This window comes from Pan troglodytes, chromosome 17 (assembly GCF_028858775.2).
Source record: "Pan troglodytes isolate AG18354 chromosome 17, NHGRI_mPanTro3-v2.0_pri, whole genome shotgun sequence".
Lineage (NCBI taxonomy): Eukaryota > Metazoa > Chordata > Mammalia > Primates > Hominidae > Pan > Pan troglodytes.
Window position 1 is genome coordinate 16635497 of NC_072415.2, and position 22115 is coordinate 16657611.

Sequence of the window (22115 nt, forward strand, 5' to 3'; positions counted from 1 at the left end):
ATCTTCCCTTCTGCCACTTGTTGTCTGCTCTCCGTGACTTTAGTAAGAGCTTCCTTGTGTATGTGGACGATGTCCAGGATATTGGTCTGGTGTCCCTGAGACAGCACCAACAGGTCCATGGCTGGGTCCAGGTCCTGCCTGGACTGATTGGCAAAGACCTCACTGACAGTGTGGAAGGCCTCTATACTGAAGTGAATGGCCTGGTCCAGCTCCAAGGCCTGGCTGAGGCTGAAGAAGAACTGGCAGCCTTCTGATGCTCTTTCTTAAGGCCTGTCACCACTCATTGGCTGTGAAGTTGAGCTGAGTGTCCTGTTGTCCACCTTCTTGGTGAAGCACTTGAAGCCATCAATCTTGCTCTCCCACTCCTAAAGGTTGAGTGTCGCCCTGGGGGTGGGCTCAGGGCCAGGAAGAATCTGGCACTCACCAACTCATCCTTCTCAACCTTCCTCTTGCCCTGTCTCCAGGCTGTCTCTTCAGTGCTGGTGGGGCGCATCAGAAGTGACAAAAAATGTGGCACTGTGCCTTCATCCAGAAGCTGGCCGTGTGGTTCATCCACCAGATTGGGCCCTTTCTGCACTTGAACATAGACACTACTTCACCATAGATGCCTTCCACATTGTCAGTGAGCTCTTTGCCAATCAGCCCAGGCAGGACCTGGACCCAGTCATGGACCTGTTAATGCTGTCTCAGGGACACCAGGCCAACACCCTGGACATCATCCACATACCCAAGTAAGCTCTTACCAGAGTCCTTCTCAAGATGGCCTGTGGTCTGCCTCTTGGCATCCAAGAAGCCCACAGTGCCGTAGAAGCCCTGATGCATGGAATGGAGCCCCAAAGGCAGCGCACACCCCGCTCCTGAGCCTGCTGCTCATTTCCTCTGTGTGGCTCCATTTGCAGCACATTTGTTGCACTGAGGCCTGTGCATGCCAGGCAAGGCCAAGCTGACTCAAAGAGCAACCAGCCACCTCTGCAAGGGTGTGCCAGGAGCTGGTGGACCAGCCACCAACCTCACTCCCTGCCAGTCAGGATAAATCAGTTATTCTGCCCTGGAGGTAGAGCCCCAGCGCCATCTGCTTTTCCTCAGGCCTCCACTCCATCAGCTGTCAGGTGGTGGTCACTCAGGCTGTGGGAACCTGGCCATCCCTGTTTCCTTTGAGTGGGGGAGGTTGGTGGCTGGTCCACCTGCTCCTGGCACACCCTTGCAGAGGTAGCTGGTTGCTCTTTGAGCCAGCTTGGCCTTGCCTGGCATACATAAGTCCCGGGTACTGACAAGCTGCTCCAAGTGAGTTTGTCTTGTCTTGGGCCAAATTCTAAGTCTGGCCAGGGCCACAGAAGGCCAAGTCCCCTGGGTGGTAATCCTGGCTGCTGCAGGGGGGCCTATGATGCCCCTCCCCTCCCAGGGCTCAGGATGAGGTCCAACTGGGACAGGATGCTTTAGGTATGGGACTTGTGCCCCAGGAGGGGGCCTCTGTCACACAGGTTGGGTGAGAAGATGTATGGCATGCTGCTGGCTGCCAGGGCTGTTGGGATGCACATTCACCCTTCCCTTCGGGGACCTCAAAGTGACCAGCTTCCCCTTTAAGAATGACTTCCCAAGGCCCAGGAGCCATCTGGGGCTGCAGAGCAGCTGGCCGCATGCTGCCCTGGCTTCTTCCATGTTATGCTGGTCACTACCCACCAAGGGGGTTCAGATGCAGGCATGATGCAGGACGGTTGTCTCTGGACCAGTGTCTTGGTTATCATGGAGCTGGACTGGGCCTGGTGACAGGGCCCTGATGGGGTTGTCCTGGGTGGTCACGGGGGTGATCAGAAAAGATGCAGAATGGAATTGCTGCAAGGATGAATGAGATGACTGTCAGCACAGAACAGGCACCCGGTGAGTGTTCAGGGATTACCCTCAGTAGCTGCCCAGAGGCCAAAACCACCCACCTGACAGTGACTGTCCCCAAGCCAGGAGGAAGAGAAGCAAGCAGGTCCTACTCACCTGAGTCTGATCAGTGAGCTGTGTTGAGATGTGCCTCTCATCTAGAAAATGGTCCTTCACACAGAGCCACTCACAGACACTGCTGTGTGTCTCTAACTGCTCCACAACACAGAGGCGATGGGGACTCAGCAACAGTGACATTGTGGGGTGACACAACCCACCACAATGGAAGCCTGCTTGGGTCAACAGGGCCCAGAGTCAGTGTCCTCTATCCCCTGAACTGACATGTGTGCATGCAATGTGTTTGTGTATGCATGTGTGCCTGTGTGTGTGTGTGCGCGCACATATGTGTGTGTTTGTCTTGCTTCTCTGGACAGGCCTAGCTTCTCCACTCATGGGTGCACCCAGATCCTCATCACTGTCACCTTAGAGCATTAGAGCCTCTATAGGTGCTCCCCAATCTCTGCCCTCCCCACCCATGGTGGTCCTGGGGATGCAGACAGAGGAGGGGCACTGCATAATGCTGAGAGGGCTGGCACCCTCTCTAGGTGGAACACAGGTCATTTGTAAAGTTGTAGGTCTGCCAAGCAGTATTGGATTCAACACATCTTCTCACCTTCTCTTTCCAGCCACCCTCCAGGGTGCCCTGACTCACCTTCCCTGAAGATGGACATGAGGCTCCACAGACAACCCCCCTACCTGAGGTCACACAGTGGCCAGCGGGCCAGGTACTGACCAACCACCACTGACCAGGTTCCCAGTGATGAGGCCCCTAATGACCACTCCTCCATTGACCAGGTCCCACTGATCAAGTCCCCACTGACCATGTCTTCCTAACCAGGCCCGCACTTAATAGGCCTCATGGGCCAGACTCCACTGACCAATTTTCCACTGACCTGGTCCCCATTGACAAGACCGGGTTCCCACTGACAAGACCACTATTTACCAGGTTGCTGCTCACCCGACCCCCCACTGAACAATTCTCCATAGATGAGACCCCAGCTGACCAAGCCACCTCTGACCAGGCCCTCACTGACCAGGCTCCAAGCCACCAAGGCCCCACACTGACCAGGCCCCTGGTATACTGTATATGCCCCACCAACCAGTTTTTCATTGTTTATGTTCCAACCAATCAGGCCCCACTAATAAGGCCACCACTGACTAGGTCCCCCCACTGACCAGGCTTCCAATGACTAGGTCACCAGGTCCCCACTGATGAGGCCTTTACTGAGGAGCCCACCACTAACCAGGCACCTGCTGATGAGGTCCCAAATGACTAGGTCCTGATGACCAGGTCACTTCTGACCATGGTCCACTGACCAGGCCCCTGAGCAGTCATGCTCAAAGTCTTATTACAATGTCCCCCTCAGCTCACAGACCCTCCCTCCCTGCATGTGTGCCCAGAGGTCAGGCCCTGCGGTGTTTTTTTTTTTGGGAAATGGCCTTTCCTCCAAGACACAGGGAGAGACAGTCAGCCTCAGGCTCCAGGTTCCCAGCTCCACACTCACCCCAAAGGCCCTCTGGGCCCATCTCAAAGGAGACAGTGAGGTGGCCTGGCACTGCCTGGACATGCCATCTACCCTATTCCTGAGTGTCAGAGTGTTAGGAAGGGAGGGACATTTGGCAGATGAGACACAATGTGCTGTTGGGTCTCCCAGGGCCCTTCCCACAGAGCCCCGATCTAAAGACACAGCACAGAGGCTACAGGAAGACTAATCCAGAACCTCTGAGGCCGAGCCAGGGACCACATGAGGACTGTCCCCAGACAGCCAGAAGGCCCTTTGCTAGTTTCTTGGTACCTCAGTGGATGCGGCAGCTGTTCTTCTGTTGGGGACCAGTGAGTACATGCTGGGGAGGGCTCACCTGTGCTTCCTCAGTGGCTCCATCTCTGCTTCTAAAAAAAATTACTCATTCCAGGGCTGTGGCAGAGAAAATACAAGATTAGCTTAGAACATCTTGTGCCAGAAAGTAAAAAAGTGCTGACAGAGTAATGGAGACAAATCAAAAACACATCAAGTCAGCTTGGAATGTCTACCACTGGCCTAATCTTGGGGAATTGGAGCATCAGAATCATGAGCTTTCCTTCTCCCTTATTTATTGGTTTTATTTCTCCATGTAGAACAAAGAAGAGAATAAGAAAATAATCATCTGGCAACCATCATAGTAATAATTGTTCAAACACAAGTCATCCATGAAATGCTAAATCTAGTGGGTTCTGAGGAGCAACCAGATATTTACAGAGCCTCAAAGTATCTCCATACAAAATATGGTTGAACTACAAAAACAAAATCGTAGCATTAGCATGGACAAACCTGGCAGGTACTCCTTAAGTCTCCTAAGTAATAAAAACTGTAAACTGCAAATAAGCCTTTGATGACCTTTACTAACCTTTACTAAAGTATCAATGATGACTTGGTTGTTTAAACAGCTGATATTTGGGCAATTTGAGTATGTCAAACTCAATAATACTTGTTTTCATTTGCAAGATCCACTTAAAACTTAAGGAGGCTAAAAAACATCATTTAAAATACCCTATAAATTATCATCATACATATGATACAAAAATATCCTACTTCCGTAAATATTGTAATGTTATATATTTTATGAGAAACAATTAAAATGTGTAAATAGCCCAGTAATAAAGTTTTATAATCTTTTAAATCATACAATTTTTCCTTAAAACTTTACGGTTAAATATTCTCTTCATTAGATGTGGCTTACCAGTGGATTCTAGAGAAGAAAATAGATGGGAGCAAGTGTCCAACACAGCAACAGCTAGAAAGAAAAATAAAGAATTATGTCCTTTACCTAAAACACTTCAGTTAACTAAGTGTGAGTTTAAAAACTAAAGAGTTGTGAACTTTTTCAGAGTTAATAAGTATGAGAAATATGTATGTACATTTACAATACAAAATTACTATTTAATAATTTACACATGGCATTAATTCTAATTGTGTTTAAATATCAGAGCTTTTTCATTCTTCATTCATGTAATCAACAGCCATGTGCCAAGGTACTAGAACCAGCACTGGAATTACAAGATGAAGATGGTGTGGTCCACCTCCCAACAGTCATATGCTATAACCTAAAAAAACAGACAGGCAGGTAATGTCCATATAGAGTCATAGATACCATGACAGGTATACAGCAGGGCACTACTGGAACACACAGAAGGGACACCTACCCACTTTTATGTCAATATCATGGGCTTTCTGATGGAGGAGATAACATAGGTTGATACCTGAAGGACAAGGAAAAGCTTGCCAGATAGAGGGAAGAGGCGAAGGCAAAGAGCCTGAGGTGAGGAAGAGCCCTGCAGAGTTCCACTCCATCCAGTTTGGGCTAGAGCAAAGGGCAGAGTGCAGTAAGTGGTGAGAGACAAGGCTGAGTAACTTGACAAGAATTACATTGACATGGGTGTTTTTATTTCATGGTGAAAAATCTGGAATGCTTCCTGAGAACAAGTGTAAGCCAATGACACAGTAAGTGACCGGAGATTTAAAATGTCACCTGTCAAGTGACTGCTTATGAAGGGTTATTGCTCAACTAAGCATTTCTGAATGAGTCTGAGGTCTGTTGACCTTCAATTTCTACCAAAACCCTGAGAACTTGATGATGCCTGTGTTTTCTGAGAATCTTTTCAGTGTGCTGGCTGACAGTTCCATGAGGATGGCAAAACTTAAGAAAGTGTAGAGCCAGTGAAAAAGAGATGCACAGACTTCTTGGGAATTTTTTAAGCTACAGAACATGATGAATTTATGGTGCATAAGTACAGTCTTCTCTGTGAAAGTTTTTGTTTTCACATCTTTCATTAGATGTGTGTAAGAAAAAAAATACTTGACGTAGTATCTACTAACCCAAGAATGAAAAGGAATGCCATTTGCTATTTACACTTTATTTCTAAAATAAACCTAAATTTAATTAATAAATTTTGGCAACATACTTCTCTTTGTTTCTCTAATTATTTGTTCTACACAGTCCAGCTCCATCTCAAATAAGTAAAAATAATAATAATGTTTAAGTTAAACAAGAAACATTATCATGAAAATAATGTATCATTTACAAAATGTGGCCTTTAGTATTTTTAGTGACTAGACATAACTTGAAGTTTGCTTAAATAGAAAAATAATCACATAAATAACGTAAAATTTCTACTTATTTTAAGTTTAGATAACAGAGGATGTATATGTGTAATGCTGTTTAGAGTAATCGGACAAAAATACAGTTAATATTGATCTATTGCATATACATGATTTTAGAAAGGTAGTGTCTTATTAGTACAAAGGTTAAACAATGGCCAGGCATGGTGGCTCATACCTGTAATCCCAGGACTTGGGGAGGCCAAAGCAGGCAGATCACAATGTCAGGAGATCGTGACCATCCTGGCCAACATGGGGAAACCCCATCTCTACTAAAACTACAAAAATTAGCTGGGCGTGGTGATGCGAACCTGTAGTCCCAGCTACTTGGGAGGCTAAGGCAGGAGAATTGCTTGAAGCCAGGAGATGGAGGTTGCAGTGAGCCAAGACTGCACCACTGCACTCCAGCCTAGTGACAGAGTGAGACCCTGTCTCAAAAAAAAAAAAAAAAAAAAAAAAGATTAAGTAATTAAAGCCATCTTTTGCAATGAATGCATTGCTTTGAAATTCTTAGAAAACTCTGCCCTTTATAAAAGTTTAATCCATTTTTTACTTCAATAAATTTTATCGTAAAAAGAAATTTCTATTCTCTACTTATAGTAAACTTTTCTTTTTTCTTTTTTAGTTTGTATTCTAAATTAAGGTGGTACCTCTGTAGGATTCTTCCAAAGGCATATTGAGGGATGCTGAGGTTTGCAGTACAATTGAGCCCATCACACAGGTAGTGAGCATAGGACCCAGTAAGTAGTTTTTCAACCCTGGGCCACTCTGTCCCTCCCTGCTCTTATTTCCTAGTGTCTATTATTCCCATGTTTATGACAATGTGCACCCAATGTGTAGCTTCCACATGAGTGAAAACATGAGATACTTGGTTTCTGTTTCTGCATTGGTTTGCTTAGGAGAGTGGATTCCAGCTGTATCCATGTTGCTGCAAATGATGTGATTTTGTTCTTTTTATGGCTGCTTAGTATTCCATGGTATATATGGAATTTTCCAATCTACCTTGGATTTTCAATCTACCTTGGATGCACTTGGATTGACTCCATGTCTTTGCTATTGTGAATAGTGCTGCAATGAACATACATGTGTATGCATCTTTTTGTTACGATGATTTATTGTCCTTTCAGTATACCCCTAGTATAGTAATGGGGTTGCTGCATCCAATGGTCATTCTTAGTTCTTAATTTCCAAACTGCTGTCCATAGTAGCTGAATTAATTTACATTGCCACAAACGGTGTGTGTTCCCTTTTCTCCACAGCCTCCCCAACATCTTTTTTTTTTTTTAACTTTTTAACAAAAGTCATTCTGACTGGTGTGAAATGGTATCTCACTGATGTTTTGTTTGGCATTTTTCTGATGATTAGCAATGGTAAGCATTTGTTAATGTTTGTTGGCCACTTACATGTGTTATTTTGAGAAGTGTCTGTTCATGTCCTTTGCCCATTTTTAATGGTGTTATTTATTTTTTGCTTGTTGATTTGTTTAGGTCTCTTATAGATTCTGGATAATAGGATAATAGGCATTTGCTATACCCATAGTTTGTGAATATTTTCTTCCATTCTTTAGGCTGTCTGTTTAATCCCGTGATAGTTTCTCGTGCTGTGCAGAAGCTCTTTAGCTAAATTAGATCACACTTGTCAATTTTTGTTATTCTTGCAATTGCTTTTGAGGACTTAGCCATAAATTGACAAATATGATGTCTAGAAGAGTATTTCCTAGGTTTTCTTCCAGGATTTTTATAGTCAGAAGATGTACTCTTATGTAAGAAAAGCACAAGCCTTTCTTTTTTTTTTTTTTTTTTTTGAGACGGAGTCTCCATCACCCAGGCTATAGTGCAGTGGTATGATCTTGGCTTACTGCAACCTCTGTCTCCTGGGTTCAAGTGATTCTCCTGCCTCAGCCTCCTGAGTATCTGAGATTACACATGCCTGCCAACATGCCTTGCTAATTTTTGTATTTTTACTAGAGACAGGTTTCATCATGTTGACCAGGCTGGTCTCAAACTCCTGACCTCAGGTGATTCACCTGCCTCAGCCTCCCCAAATTTTGGGATTACAAGTGTGAGCCACCGTGCTTGGCCAAGCACAAAGCTTTTAACATAAAAATGGAAATGAACATTTTAGTGTTTGGTTTAATTCATAAAATGCAATTATTTGGGATTCTACTAAATAATAAACATCCATATGTGGTAAAGTGTTTGGATGCCAATCACTCAGTTGTGATTATGGGTAAGAAGAGTTGAGATGATGCAAATAAACTTTTTTTAAATTTTTTATTTTCAAGATGGAGTCTTGCCCTGTTACCCAGGCTGGAGTGCAGTGGTGCGATCTCAGCTCCTATAACCTCTGTCTCCCAGGTTCAAGCAATTCTCTGCCTCAGCCTTCCTAGTAGCTGGGATTACAGGTGCCCACCACCACACCCGGCTATTTTTTTTTTTTTTTTTTGTACTTTTAGTAGAGACGGGGTTTCACCATCTTGGCCAGGCTGGTCTTGACCTTCTGAACTCGTGACACACCTGCCTCGGCCTCCCAAAGTGCTGGGATTACAGGCATGAGCCACCATGCCTGGCTGGTGCAAAGAAACTTTAAAAGTGACATGGGCCGGGTGCGGTGGCTCATGCCTGTAATCCCCAGCATTTTGAGAGGCTGAGGCAGGCAGATCACAAGGTCAGGAGTTCAAGAAGAGCCTGGCGAATATGGTGAAACCCTGTCTCTACTAAAAATACAAACATTAGCTGGGTGTAATGGTGGGTGCTTGTAGTCTCAGCTACTTGGGAGGCTGAGGCAGGAGAATCACTTGAACCCGGGAGGTGGAGGTTGCAGTGAGTGGAGATGGCACCACGACACTCCAGCCTGGGTGACAGAGTGAGACACTGCCTCAAAAAAAAGAAAAAAAAATGTGGTATGAACCACAGCTAAACTACAATCAATTAGAGAGTAAGCCAAAGTATCTCAAAATATATCATCAGTTATAAGGCAATAACATGCAATTTCTAAAACCTAACTTAAATGCAGCTTCTAAAGACATTTTAAACGTGTCAGTTTAGTCACATTTATTGAATAAAGTTAGCAAATGGATATCTCTCAAAAATGAGAGCTCCAGGGAATTAAAAAATGTAAAGTTCCCATTTCCTTTCTGTGTTAACACAGCTAATTATGATCTTTACTTAACATGCATAAGTCAACAGAACAACTCAGTAGTTCACCAAATTAAAAGCAAGAATTACGCTAGAGAAATGAAACCCTAAAGAGAAATGGTCATATAACTAACCTCAGTCAAGTAGTTCTGGCAGTTATTTGAAGTCTGAGGGTTTGAAGTAGGAATTCTGAAGGGCATTTGGGGAATATATTTTCTGTTGAGTCCTATACTAGTAAGATTTTCAACACAAGGTGACTCTGGGCCTCGCCTTGTAGGAAGAGTGCTGAGAAAATATTTCACCCGCTCTTTCTCCATAAGGAGCTTGGTGCTGATCATTGCTATTTTCTTATTAGATCTGTAAAGATAGCAAAGACAAATGCTTAGTATTTCATTTTTCCTTAAATGATTCTTAATGACTTGCAGTTTTTAAAAACTTGCCCTGAGAGTAAACCAAATTACCCACTAAACAGTGTTTTCACACTGAAGATGTGTGAGTGCATACCTGTTGTAAGGAATTATACTTTTAAAATCATTCTAAAGAAGCACCTGTGTTTCTAAGGTGATTTATACTGAACAAGCAGCTCAAACAAAGTAGACAGGGAAGAGAAATGGCTACCAGTGATGTATGGCTCAACAGGCAAAACTTGCTGCCTTCTAAAATGGCTCTACTTGTAAGATTCTGAAGATTCCATTTGAAATACTTGTATTTAAAGGGTAACAACATGGGAAAAGGAATATGTTGATTTGCTTGATTATAAGAACCACTTCACTAGAAATAATTATATCAAATATCATGTTGTACTCCTTAATGTAGGTTAACAAAACTAAAATGGACAAAAAAAATCTAGGAATACTTGTGTTTAGTAAACCAGTTTTAGGTTTCACCCTTGTACATTTCACCAATTATCTAGGACCAATTAAACATTTGGTAATGAGGAATAATTCAGAGCAACAACTCCTAGGGGACAACTAGATTGTTTGGTGGTTGATCAAAAAGAACTAAAGTATCTCTGAAGGCAATTAGCCCCCAGCACTGTGACCAAGGCACTGGAGGTGGGGCTTGTTCTTTTTGCCTTCCACACACCCCTTCAGACTGAACAAGGTGTTTTTTTTAACCACTTTGTGAATTACACTTGTTTAAATTCCTGTGATAATTGTTCCCTATTTCATAAGGATGCCTTTCTATAACATCTTGAATATGTTACACAAAGTCTTTCTTGAGGCACCCTCTAGTGATAATACTAAAGATCACAATCACAAATGATTGTGCCCAGAGTAGCAGTACCACTTGACACTTTGGGTTTAGGTCGTGATCTACTGAAAAATAAACTCATTAATATTACTATTTAGGGAAATTCTGACAAGTAATTTAAAACAAGATCACTTTATTAATTATAAAGCTTCAAAAATACTTAGTAAAAAAACTAACAGATTAACTACAAGAGACTTTTCAGGGGAAAAAAGCCATACAAAAGCAAAAAAGAAAAAAAAATGAGAGGAGAGACAGAAACTATCCTTGACTAACATTTTAAAGGTAAGATTACTTACTAACATTATTTTCCAAAATTACATTGTCAAATTAGCATTCACTTCCTACTAATATCCTGAAGCCATCTCACTAAAAATTATGCTTTCAAAACAAATTAATGAGCTGAATTCATTTTCTATGAGTGTATGTTTGGACTTACTTCGTTAATTTTTTTGACATGGAATTGTTAGCTTTCAATGCTGCTGCAAAGGCTTCTTTATATGCTTCTAATTTGGTTGTAACCTCTTCATAAGTAGTTTTCATTTTGGAGAATTTACATTCCACATCTTTAGGTGTGAGTTCCTTCTTATTTAGTGAAGCCGTATTATCCTTGTTTAACTGCTCTAATTGTTTTTCATATTGTGCTTGTTTCTAAAACAAATGAAAAGAATATACTTTTAAAACAATTATAACCTAATTATTATATGTTTGTTGCCTTTCATTTTGAGCCAGTGATCCAAAGAGCAATTTTGAATCTGTTAAAAAAAGAGGCTGAAGCTTAAAATATTTATCAGCAGTATCAAAACTAATAACTGAATTCAGAATTGTCTGATTCATAAAAATTTGAAATCATAATTATGTTAGTATTAATGTAATCTGGTCATATAAAAAGCAATAGAATCCATTCATAATTTTAAAAAGTGATCAACGAACAATGTAGCTTAAGACCAATTCAAAAGTATCACATAATTTCTAAATCACAACTTTTTCTTATGCCAACTGGTCTTAATCATCAAATGACTCCATAGTAAGAATCATTACTCTGAAAGGTTGATTTTGTTATAATAATAATGGAAATTTAAATATTTAAAAGAAAAAACAGATGCCATTTTTTTCCTAAAACTCTACAAAGCAAATTGCTACAAGAGAGGCAGAGGAAACACAATATACACATATCCAAAATATAGTTTGCAGTGAAATAAAGGAAAGCACATTACAGATAAACTTACCTGATTTAAAAAACTAACCTGTAAATGGATTTCTTCTAATTTTTCTACTGCCTGCATTGCCCTTTCATCTAGCTCCAATTTATATTCTTGTAGTTTACTAAGTTCTACCATATTGTTTTCCATATGTGTCTTAAGATTTAGTATTTCTTCTTCCAACATCTTTTTATCCTCCTCAAGTTTTTCACATTCCTGTTGTACTTTTTTCATAGATAATAACTCCTGTTGAAGAACTTGATTGTCTTTAGCCAAATTGACACATTTTGAAGATACAGCTTCCTTCTCTGCTGTAAGATCATCAAACTGCATGAATAAAATAGTATAGCTTGATAATGAAGTAGGCTGAGAATAATCTAATACAAAATCAATAGCAAATCTTGAAATGCATTTACTTGGAATAAACTGTTATGTATAGTGCAGTAGATTCTTCAAATGTGAACCCTTAAATTACTCAGAATTTTAAGAACAAAGTTAAAGCTACCATGAGTCACAAAAATACATTATTTAACTATCATCATCTTTGCCACAGAACTTTTGCACTTCATCTTACTTTTATTTTTCTGATAATTTATTTTTGTTCCTCCTTAAGTGGCACTAAGCTATCTCTTAGTAAAAAGTGTCTATCCCCCTTCCCTCATTATCATTCCCCAGAATATGTCAAAAAAAAGTTTCAGAAATATCACATTGAGTCATTTAGGCCAAAGTCAATAAATGGCTCTAGGAATAAGACTTTGAAAATAATATAACACTCTATACTAGGCATGGTGGCTCATGCCTGTAATCCTAGCACTTTAAAAAGCTGTGGCAGAAAGATTACTTGAGGCCAGGAATTTGAGATCAGCCAGAGTAACATAGTGAGGCCCCATCTTTACAAATTTTTTTTTTTTTAATTAGCCGGGCATGGTGGCTCATGTCTGTAGACCCAGCTATTTAGGAGACTGAGGCAAAAGGATGGCTTGTACCCAGAGTTCAGGGCTGCAGTGAATTATGACCACATCACTGCCCTTCTTCCTGGATGACAGACAAAGACCCTATCTCAAAAAAACACAAAATAATGAATCCTATAAATAAGTATTCTGATGCCATAAGCCTTTCCTTAAACTGCAAATGTTTCATGCTAATTTGAGTGGCATTTTAAGAAGTAATGATTCTTGGGGTAAAGGCGATAGAATACAGCACCCAGAAATAAATCCGCTTATTTCCAGCCAAGTGATTTTGGATGAACGTGCCAAGAACATACACTGGGGAAAGGACAGCCTCTTCAAATGAATGGCACTGGGAAAACTAAATATCCATATGGAGAAGAATGATACTAGCTTCCTATGTAACACCATATAACAACATAAACTCAGAATCACTTGAAGACTGAAATGTAAGGCCCAAAATTATCAAACTACTATAAGTAAACATAGGGAAAATTCTTGAGGACAGTCTGCAGAAAGATTTTTATGGGTAAGATATCAGAAGCATAGGCAAAAAACAAATGATAGACAAATGGTACTACATTAAGCTAAAAAGCTTCTGTCCAGCTAACAACTGAGTGAAGAGAAAACTTGTAGAATGGGAGAAAATATTGTCAAGCTATTAATCTAATAAGGGACTAATATCCAAAATGTACAAGAAATTCAAACAACTTGACAGTAAAAAAAAATCTGAGTTCAAAATTGGGCAAAATATCTAACTATACTTTTTTTTAAGAAAAAAGAAATACAAATAGCCAATAAATAAATTTAACAATGCTCAGGGTCACTAATCCTCAGAGAAACACAAATCAAATCTACAATATGATATAATCTTGCTTCAATTTGAATAAACTATTATCATTGAAAAGATTAAAAAAAAAATGCCGGTGAGGTTCCAGAGAACAGTAAACTCTTACATGCTGTTGGTGGGAAGGTAAATTAGTGCAGCCACTATAGAAAACAACATGAGGTTTCCTCAAAAAATTAATAATGGAACTGCCGAGGGATCCAGCAAGCCCACTACTGGGTATTCAGGCAATAGAAAAGAAAACAATAGATCAAAAGGATACCTGTCCTCATATGTTTATTGTAGCACTATTCACAATGGCTAATGTATGGAATCAACCTACATATCCATCACCAAATGAAAAGACAAAAAACTGTGGCACACATACACAATGGAATACTATTCACCATATAAAGGAATTAAATCCTGTCATTGTGGCCACGTGGATCAGTCTGGAGGATGTTATGTTAAGTGCAGACACAGAAAGATAAATACTGCACATTCTCACTCCTGTGTGGAAGCTAAAGAAAAATTGAGGGCTGGGCAACATGGCTGATGCTTGTAATTTCCTAGCACTTAGAAAGACAAAGGCAGGAGAGTCACTTGAGGCCAAAAGTTCCATAGCATCTGGGCAGCATAGGGAGATATTTCTATAAAGTCAAAAATCAGACGGGTACAATGGTGCATGCTCATAATCCTAGCTTCTCAGGAGGCTGAGGTGTGAGGATCACATGAGCCCAAGAGTTGGGGGCTGCAGTGAACTATGATCAAACCACTGTCCCCCGTCTGGGTGACTACAGTTGCCCAGAGCCCAGACTACACTAGCAAGACCCTGTCTCTTAACAACAACAAAAATCTCAAAGAAGTAGGGGAAGGTAGGTTGGTTAATGGATATAGAATTACAGTTAGATAAGAAGAATGAGTTCTGGTGTTCTGCGGCATTGTAGGGTGAATATGGTTAACTATGATTTATTGTATATTTTTAAAAAGCCAGAAGATTGTGAATGTTCACAATTCAAAGAAATGAAAAATGGTTGAAGTAGTAAATGTGCTAGTTAGCTTGATCATTACACCCTATTTACATGTATCAGAATATCACTCTATAACCCATAATTATGTATATATGTGTCAATTAAAACAAAAGAGAAGTTACATTGATCCCATTTAAAAAAACAGAATATGGGCCAACCTTACTGACTTCCTCCTAATGAATAGAATGCAGTAAAAGGGATACCATGTGGCTTACCTATCTCAGACTGTTTTCCCTTGGAACCCAACCCCCAGATTGTGAGAGCACTCAGGCCACAAAGAGAATCTGGCAGTGCCAGTGTCAGTGTTCATGCTGCCTGTCCCAACCAAGGTTCCAGCCAATGGCCAGCATCAACCATCAAACACGTGGGTGAGCAACGCTTCAGAGGATTCCATTTCCCCAACTGATAGCTGTTCCTAGGGAAGCTGAGGGGAGTAGAGACTAGCTGTCCTGGCCAAGCTTTTTCCAAACCACAGGTTCATTAACAAAATAAATATTTTTCTTTTAAGCCACAAAACTCTGGGTAATTGTTAGAAAAATAAGTTGTAAAAAGAGACAACAGGAAACATAACTTATGCAGCAGAAAAGAGTCTCCTTTAAAGTAGGATCTAATAAATGTTGAGGTTAATTTATTGATGGCAAACATTATTGAGAAGCAGCAGATAACCAGGACAGAGACATAAGCTGCTGAGGAGCAACTTTTCCTAAAACTCCTTCAATTATGAGCTCTGATAACAAGGCAAGGATGTCTCCTTAAGGTTTCCCCTCAAGTTAGGAAATAAGACTGGGAAGCAAGAAGAAGACATATGATATGAAAAAAAACTAGAAATACTTGGTTACACAATCAAAATCAGACATTTACCTGATTTGAATTAACTAAAATTCTAAAAGATAAGCTTTCAGTATTTATTAATCAATCTAGTATTTAATTTTTATTTTCCTTTTCTCAATGAGGAAATAAGGAGAACATTATGAAGTGATTTTTAGTCTTCACAGAAGTAAAATAAACATAGAGTGCTTTCAGTGTTAAGCAATCAAATGCAATTTCTCCTTTACCTTACTTCAAGCTTGTTTGTTTGGAGAAGTTAAGACCATCTCATCTCTATGCCATACCACAAGACTTCTCTATAGCACACAACTTGGCTCTGAAATTTTGAAAGTCAAAATACTAATCTACTATGTGTCTCTGATAAATTGCATGAACATTACCTGATTTTGAAGTGCTGCACTCCTAAGACCTTTTCTTGGAATAAGTTAAACTTTATATTCCAAGAATCCTCTACTGAGCTAGAAAGCAGAGCTGTGCATCTCTGTTTCAGTAAAAGGCGGTCAATACAGCTAACTGTGGTTTCTGAGAATGCAAGATCTGCACCAAGAAAAGGATTAGCCACAGTGCTACCCAAGAGAACCAGCTACCATGTGGAAAGAGGATCTGTGAACTGCAAGATGATGGCTTCACTTGATTTCCACTGAGGAAAGCTGGCGGCTCAGACTTAAACTTCTCCTTCCTGGATGGTAAACATCTATGGAAGATTCTATGAATTATAATGAGTTAGCAAAACATAATGCACTAAATATTAGACTATGTCAGCAGATCCTGTGACCAAAACTTACTGAAAACAAAACTATAGTGGGAGGCAATGGAAAAGAGACTAAAGATTTGAATGGAGAAAAAGGAAATAAAGTGTGTCTTATAGGCCTGGCTTCCCATCATGTCTTAGAGTAAGTAAGGTATAAGCTGGCCACAGACTCCTTTGAGACACAAAAGGTGACATTAAAGATATTCCACTAAATTTAATTTTTATTATGACATAAGACAACTGGTAATATGCAACGTGATTGAAAAAAACTTCTCAGTAAATTCATTTTGGCCTTGGCATAATAATAGACATAAACAAAGTAAGAATTGATAATCTAAAAATAAACTTGTGCATTTACAGTCAATTGATTTTATATAAAGTTAACAAAAGAACAAAATGGGAAAAGAAGAGTCTTTTCAACAAATGGTGCTGGGACAACTGGGTATCCATATGCAAAAAATAAATAAATTAGGACCAAATATCTTTTTAAAAAATTAACTCAAAATAAAACAGTTAACTGTAACAGCTAAAACTATAAAACTCTCAGAAGAAAACCCTGGCATAAATCTTTGTGACTGCATTTGGCAGTGTTTTCTTAGCTATGACTCCAAAGGAAAAACGGATTCAATGGACTTCAAAATTGAAAACTGCTGTGCCTGAGAAGACAGCATCAAGAAATGAAAAGGCAAGACACTAAGTAGAAGAAAGTATTTGAAAAGCATATACCTGATAAGTGACTTACATACATAGAATATGTAAAGAACCTTTGCAATTCATGAGTAACAAGATAATTCAATTTTAAAAATGGGCAAAGATTTTGAATAGATGTATCTGCAAAGAAGATGTAAAGATGGATAATGAGCACATTAATAGATGCTTGATGTAATTAGTCATTAGGAAAATGTAAATCAAAACCACATGTGGTATCACTTCACACCACAGGATAAAATCTTTGTTCAATAAAAAAGAGAAAATAAGTGTTAGGAAAAATGTAAAGAAATTAAAACCCTTATCCAATGCTGCTGGGGATGTAAAGTGATGCAGCCGCTTTGGAAAACAAACTGGCAGCTCCTCAAAAGGTTAAGCATGAAGTTACCATACGACCCAGAAATTCCAGTCATAAGTATATACTCCAGAAAAACAAAAATCATGCAAGCACAAAAACTCATACATAAATGTTTACAGCAGCATTACTAATATGAGTCAAAAAGTGGAAAGAACCAGAACGTCCATCACCTTTGGGTGGGAAAGAACCCAAAGGTCCATCACCTGGTGAATGGATAAATAAACTGTTTGATATATCCATACAATGGAATATCACTCAGCAATAAGAAGAAATTAAGTACTGATACTGTATTAGGAGGAGACAGCAAAATGCCTAGGCAGATATGGAAGGGTCCCTGGAGAATCTCCAACCACCCCACAAGTGTTTACACCAGATGTTAAGTGCAGATAAGGGAACCTGGACTTGTCTTGCCTGGACATGCCTGCAGCAGACCAGAGGCCCACATGCACTGGGGGGATGGGGTGGAGCCACCAGGAATTCACGCCTTATGCAGGGGAGGAGCCTGGCTGCTTCAATTCATGTGCTCCTGGTATTCAATTGTGAGGTGGAAACCTGTTTGCAGGACCACTCTCTTTGCTGAGAGCTTTCCTTTCACTTAATAAATTCTGTCCTCCTCACCCTTCAATGTGTCTGCATGCTTAATTTTTCTTGGTCATGAGAGAAGAACCCAGATGTAGCTGAACTAATGAGAAAAACCCCACATCAATACCTGCTACAGCACAGATGCAGCATGAAAAATTATGCTAAGTGAAATAAGCCAGTCACAGTAGACCACTTGCTTTTTATTTCAGAGGCTTATAGGCAAATCTATATAAAGGAGGTTGGTGGTTCCCTACGGCTGGGGGAGGAAGGGAAAACTAGTGAAGATGGCTAAGTGATGTGGGGTTTGTTTTCAGGGTGATGAAAATATTCTAAAATTGATTGTAATGATGACTGCATAACTCTCTGAAAATACTAAAGTCAATGACTCGTATATTTTAAATGAGTGACTTGCATGGTGTGTTCATTATTTCTCAATAAACCTGTTACCCAGCCCCCCCCCAAATTAATTTGGTACTAGTGGTCTGGAGACAGGTACTGCTTGGTTTCAGATCACTGGCCAGAGTTAAAGACATAAGAGAATCAACAGCATGTCCTTTTTATAGAAAAAAGGTTTATATTTTTAAAACTATCCTTTTCATTAGTATCAATTCTGTAAAATTAAATGAAAAATCTTTCTTTCACTGCTTAAAGCACTGAGAGATTTATATTGAGGAATAAGAACTTGTTTTCTTTGGCCCCAATTTCTATCTAAAGGGTCTGAGAATCACACACTTCAAACTATTAAATCTCATCAGATGGGTTTTATTAACTCTTATAATGTGGCTTCCTTTCTCACCTGATTCTGGTACAGCATCACAGAGAGAAGAAGCTGAAGGAAATCAAAATATTTAACCCCCAAATATATTTTTCTGACATATTTTGAAATGGCTGCTGCAGGGCCAAGAGACTGAAATGGCCCTCATTAATGTAGCCCAATCTGTCCCCTTCTAGGTCTTCCCAGATCTGGGGAAGATTAACTAAGAGGCTGATGCATTTAAAGTCTGAAAAGATATTTTTACCCTCTATTTTCTCAACATATTTTGGCAGAATTTGGGTTTTTCCATTATCAATATATTCCCAAATTACATGATTTTTAATCCCAAAACTGATTTAAAATTACCGTATGTTGGAATATAAGTTATTCTGTTATAAAGATACGTGCATTTGTATGATCATTGCAGCACTATTCACAATAGCAAAGACATGGAATCAACCCAGATGTCCATCAGTGATAGACGGGATAAAGAAAATGTGGTATATATACACCATGGAGCCATAAAAATGAATGAGATCATGCTCTTTGCAGGGACATGGATGAACTCGAAGCTGTTATCCTCAGCAAACTAATGCAGGAACAAAAAACCAAACACTACATTTTCTTACTTATAAGTGGGAGCTGAACGATGAGAACACATGGACTCGGGGAGGGGAAAAACAAACACTGGAGCCTGTTGGGGTCAAGAGGGAGAGCATCAAGATCAATAGCTAATTCCTGCGGGGCTTAATATCTAGGTGACGGATTGACAGGTGCAGCAAACCATCATGGCACACGTTTACCTATGTAACAAACCTGCACATCTCACACATGTAATCTAGACCTTAAGATAATTTTTTTTTAAATTACCTTATGTTTTAGCTTCTTAATCAGAATATTCATTTTCAGTTGATATGTATTTAAGTCTCCATGGCAATCGAAGTCTTCATTTCCAAATACACTTAACATATTTATTGTCATTTCCAGGAGTTTCTTATATCTGCAGAAATGTACAGAATTAGTAAGTCAAATATTTTTAAGAGTAAATATTTAATAATTGTTTAAAAGATATTATGTTATAGCATATCAAAGAAACACATCTATAAACTATGATCCTTTCAGTTTCAACTGAGCATAGTTTGGAAGCACTCTATATGAAATTATAATCTTAGATAAATAATATGAAGAACAATTTTATGGCATATATGGCAGGTAAAGTGGTATTACAACCATACAGTTTTTTGTTGTTGTTGTTGTTGTTGTTGTTGTTGTTTTGAGATGGAATTTCACTCTTGTTGCCTGGGCTGAAATGCAATGGTGTGATCTTGGCTTACTGCAACCTCTGCCTCCTGGATTCAAGTGATTCTCCTGCCTCAGCCTCCCGAGTAGCTGGGATTACAGACATGTAGCACCACACCTAGCTCATTTTGTATTTTTAGTAAAGATGGGGTTTCACCATGTTGGTCAGACTGGCCTTGAATGGTCAGACTGGTCTTGAACTCCTGACCTCAAATCATCCACCCACCTTGGCCTCCCAAAATACTGTGATTACAAGTGTGAGCCAGCACACCTGGCCTAACCATACACTTTTTGTAAATAAACTATTCATATCCATGTTGGTATGCTAAGATAAAATAACCTATTACTAAATATAAGCCATAACCTAGAAATGAGTAACCAAGATAAAAAAGTAAAACACATACATTTGAAAAAGACAAAAAATTACATTTTGATACCCATTCACAGTCTATAAGAAGAAAAAAAGTGCACACAAAAAGCATCAAGGACATTATTCAATGTAGAAAAAGAGAAGACCAAGAATGGGGCAGAGAGATGTGTGACAATTTAAGGACTTTGAAGAAGAGATCTAGAGATCTTTGCTGACATAATGTCAACAAAATGAAAGAGATACAAAACCATGTAGAGAAAGGCAATGACAGAAAAATGTAGATTAGAATCAGAAAACCAACTTAAGTGCTCAGTAAATAAATAGAAAAGTAGCTGTGTTCAGGACTTCAAAGACACATTCCATTTTTTTAAAAAAAGTCTGTGATCAAAACATGAATGCTCATTTTACTTTTAAGTTATACATATATTTTTATATATATGAAATTTATTTCTGTAAAACAGAAGTTTAATAACATGTATACTTCATGTATACAACGGAGGTGTCTGTGTAAAATGAGTAAATTTCCATGTTTTATATCTAAAAGAAAAAGCAGAAACAAAATATAAGCTATATATCAAGATAAATTTTGATGTTAAAGAATGACATAATAGGTCTTCTTTAAAGAATTTGAATGCAGCAGAGGATACTACAAAAGGAAGAAAAGATGACCACAGACAGCAAAAATATCTTCAGAAATAAAAATTCAAACTAGATAATGAAGAGTGGACTTGACATTATATGTCCAAGCCTTTGTCATTGTTTTCAAAATCATTAAAGAATAAGTGGCCGGGCACAGTGGCTCATGCCACTTTGGGAGGCTGAGTCAGGCAGATCATGAGGTCAGGAGTTTGAGACCAGCCTGACCAACTTTGCAAAACCTCCTCTCTACTAAAAAATACAAAAATTAGCCGGGTGTGGTTGCACATGCCTGTAATCCCAGCTACTCAGGAGGCTGAGGCAGGAGAATTGCTTGGAGGCATAGGTTGCAGTGAGCCAAGATGGCGCCATTGCACTCCAGCCTGGGAGACAGAGGCACTGTCTCAAAAAATAATAATAAATAAAAATAAAAATAAATAAATAAATAAAATATTTTGGCATTCAAAAAATTTTCAGATTATGTTGTTTCTCTTTTATACATATTTTAATACAAATTTTTTCATCCCAACCTTGCCCCAGCAGCTCAGCTGACTCCCAACCCCATGATGCACATGCCTATAAAGTTGTGTTGTGAGTTTCTGAAATACATTTTAAAGTAGAATTCATTTAATTATGAAAATGGAGACATAAAATGAATTTGTATCTCAGTTTTAGTCAAGTAAAATTAGAGCTAAATCAATTAATAAATGATTAACATGTTCTACAATATGAAAACCATACCCAGTTGCCTCTTCTTCTAATTCATGATTTTTCTTTCTTATTTGATTCACATTATACTCCAGTGATGATACTAACACAAAAAGTTTCCTTAATTCTTCATTTTTTTCTTCAGGCTTAAAAAAAAGTGTTTAAAATTATTTTTGTAAAATCTAGAGACCCTCTTTTATCTTAAAAATATTATTTCTCATAAGTTGATGAGTAATATGTATTTAGGCAGGGGTATAAAGTGCATTTTATAAGCCTGATGCCAATAAGGGCAGATTTCAGAAATAGTCACTTTTCTTAAAACTGCTAAAAATGATACATACTTTCATTATATTTTCTGAAATTTAAACTGCCAAAAATGTTTGTTACAAAAAAGGGTTTTTACACATAAAATACTAAGGGTTAGTAAAAAGTGTGTAGTTATATATACATTTTACTTTCTAAAGATGCTCTAGAAACACTGTCATTAATAGTTTAAGATATTCCAAGTTTTCTTAAATTACATCTAACTAAGACAATTTTTAGAAAACTCTTATCTATTTCCCATTACAGTTTTGATCCTCATCTGTCTTCAGGTTGAGCTAAATACTGTCATTCTCTGTAAGTATTCACCCACAGGTTTCAGTTTTTCCCTTTCTCTTAAC

At 39.1% G+C, this 22115-nt stretch overlaps 1 pseudogene; it reads right to left on the minus strand.

Annotated features, from left to right (window-relative positions):
• Positions 1–3768: 3768 nt before the first annotated feature.
• LOC101057753 (ankyrin repeat domain-containing protein 18B-like) lies at positions 3769–21674 on the minus strand (annotated as a pseudogene).
• Between the last annotated feature and the right edge of the window lie 441 nt (positions 21675–22115).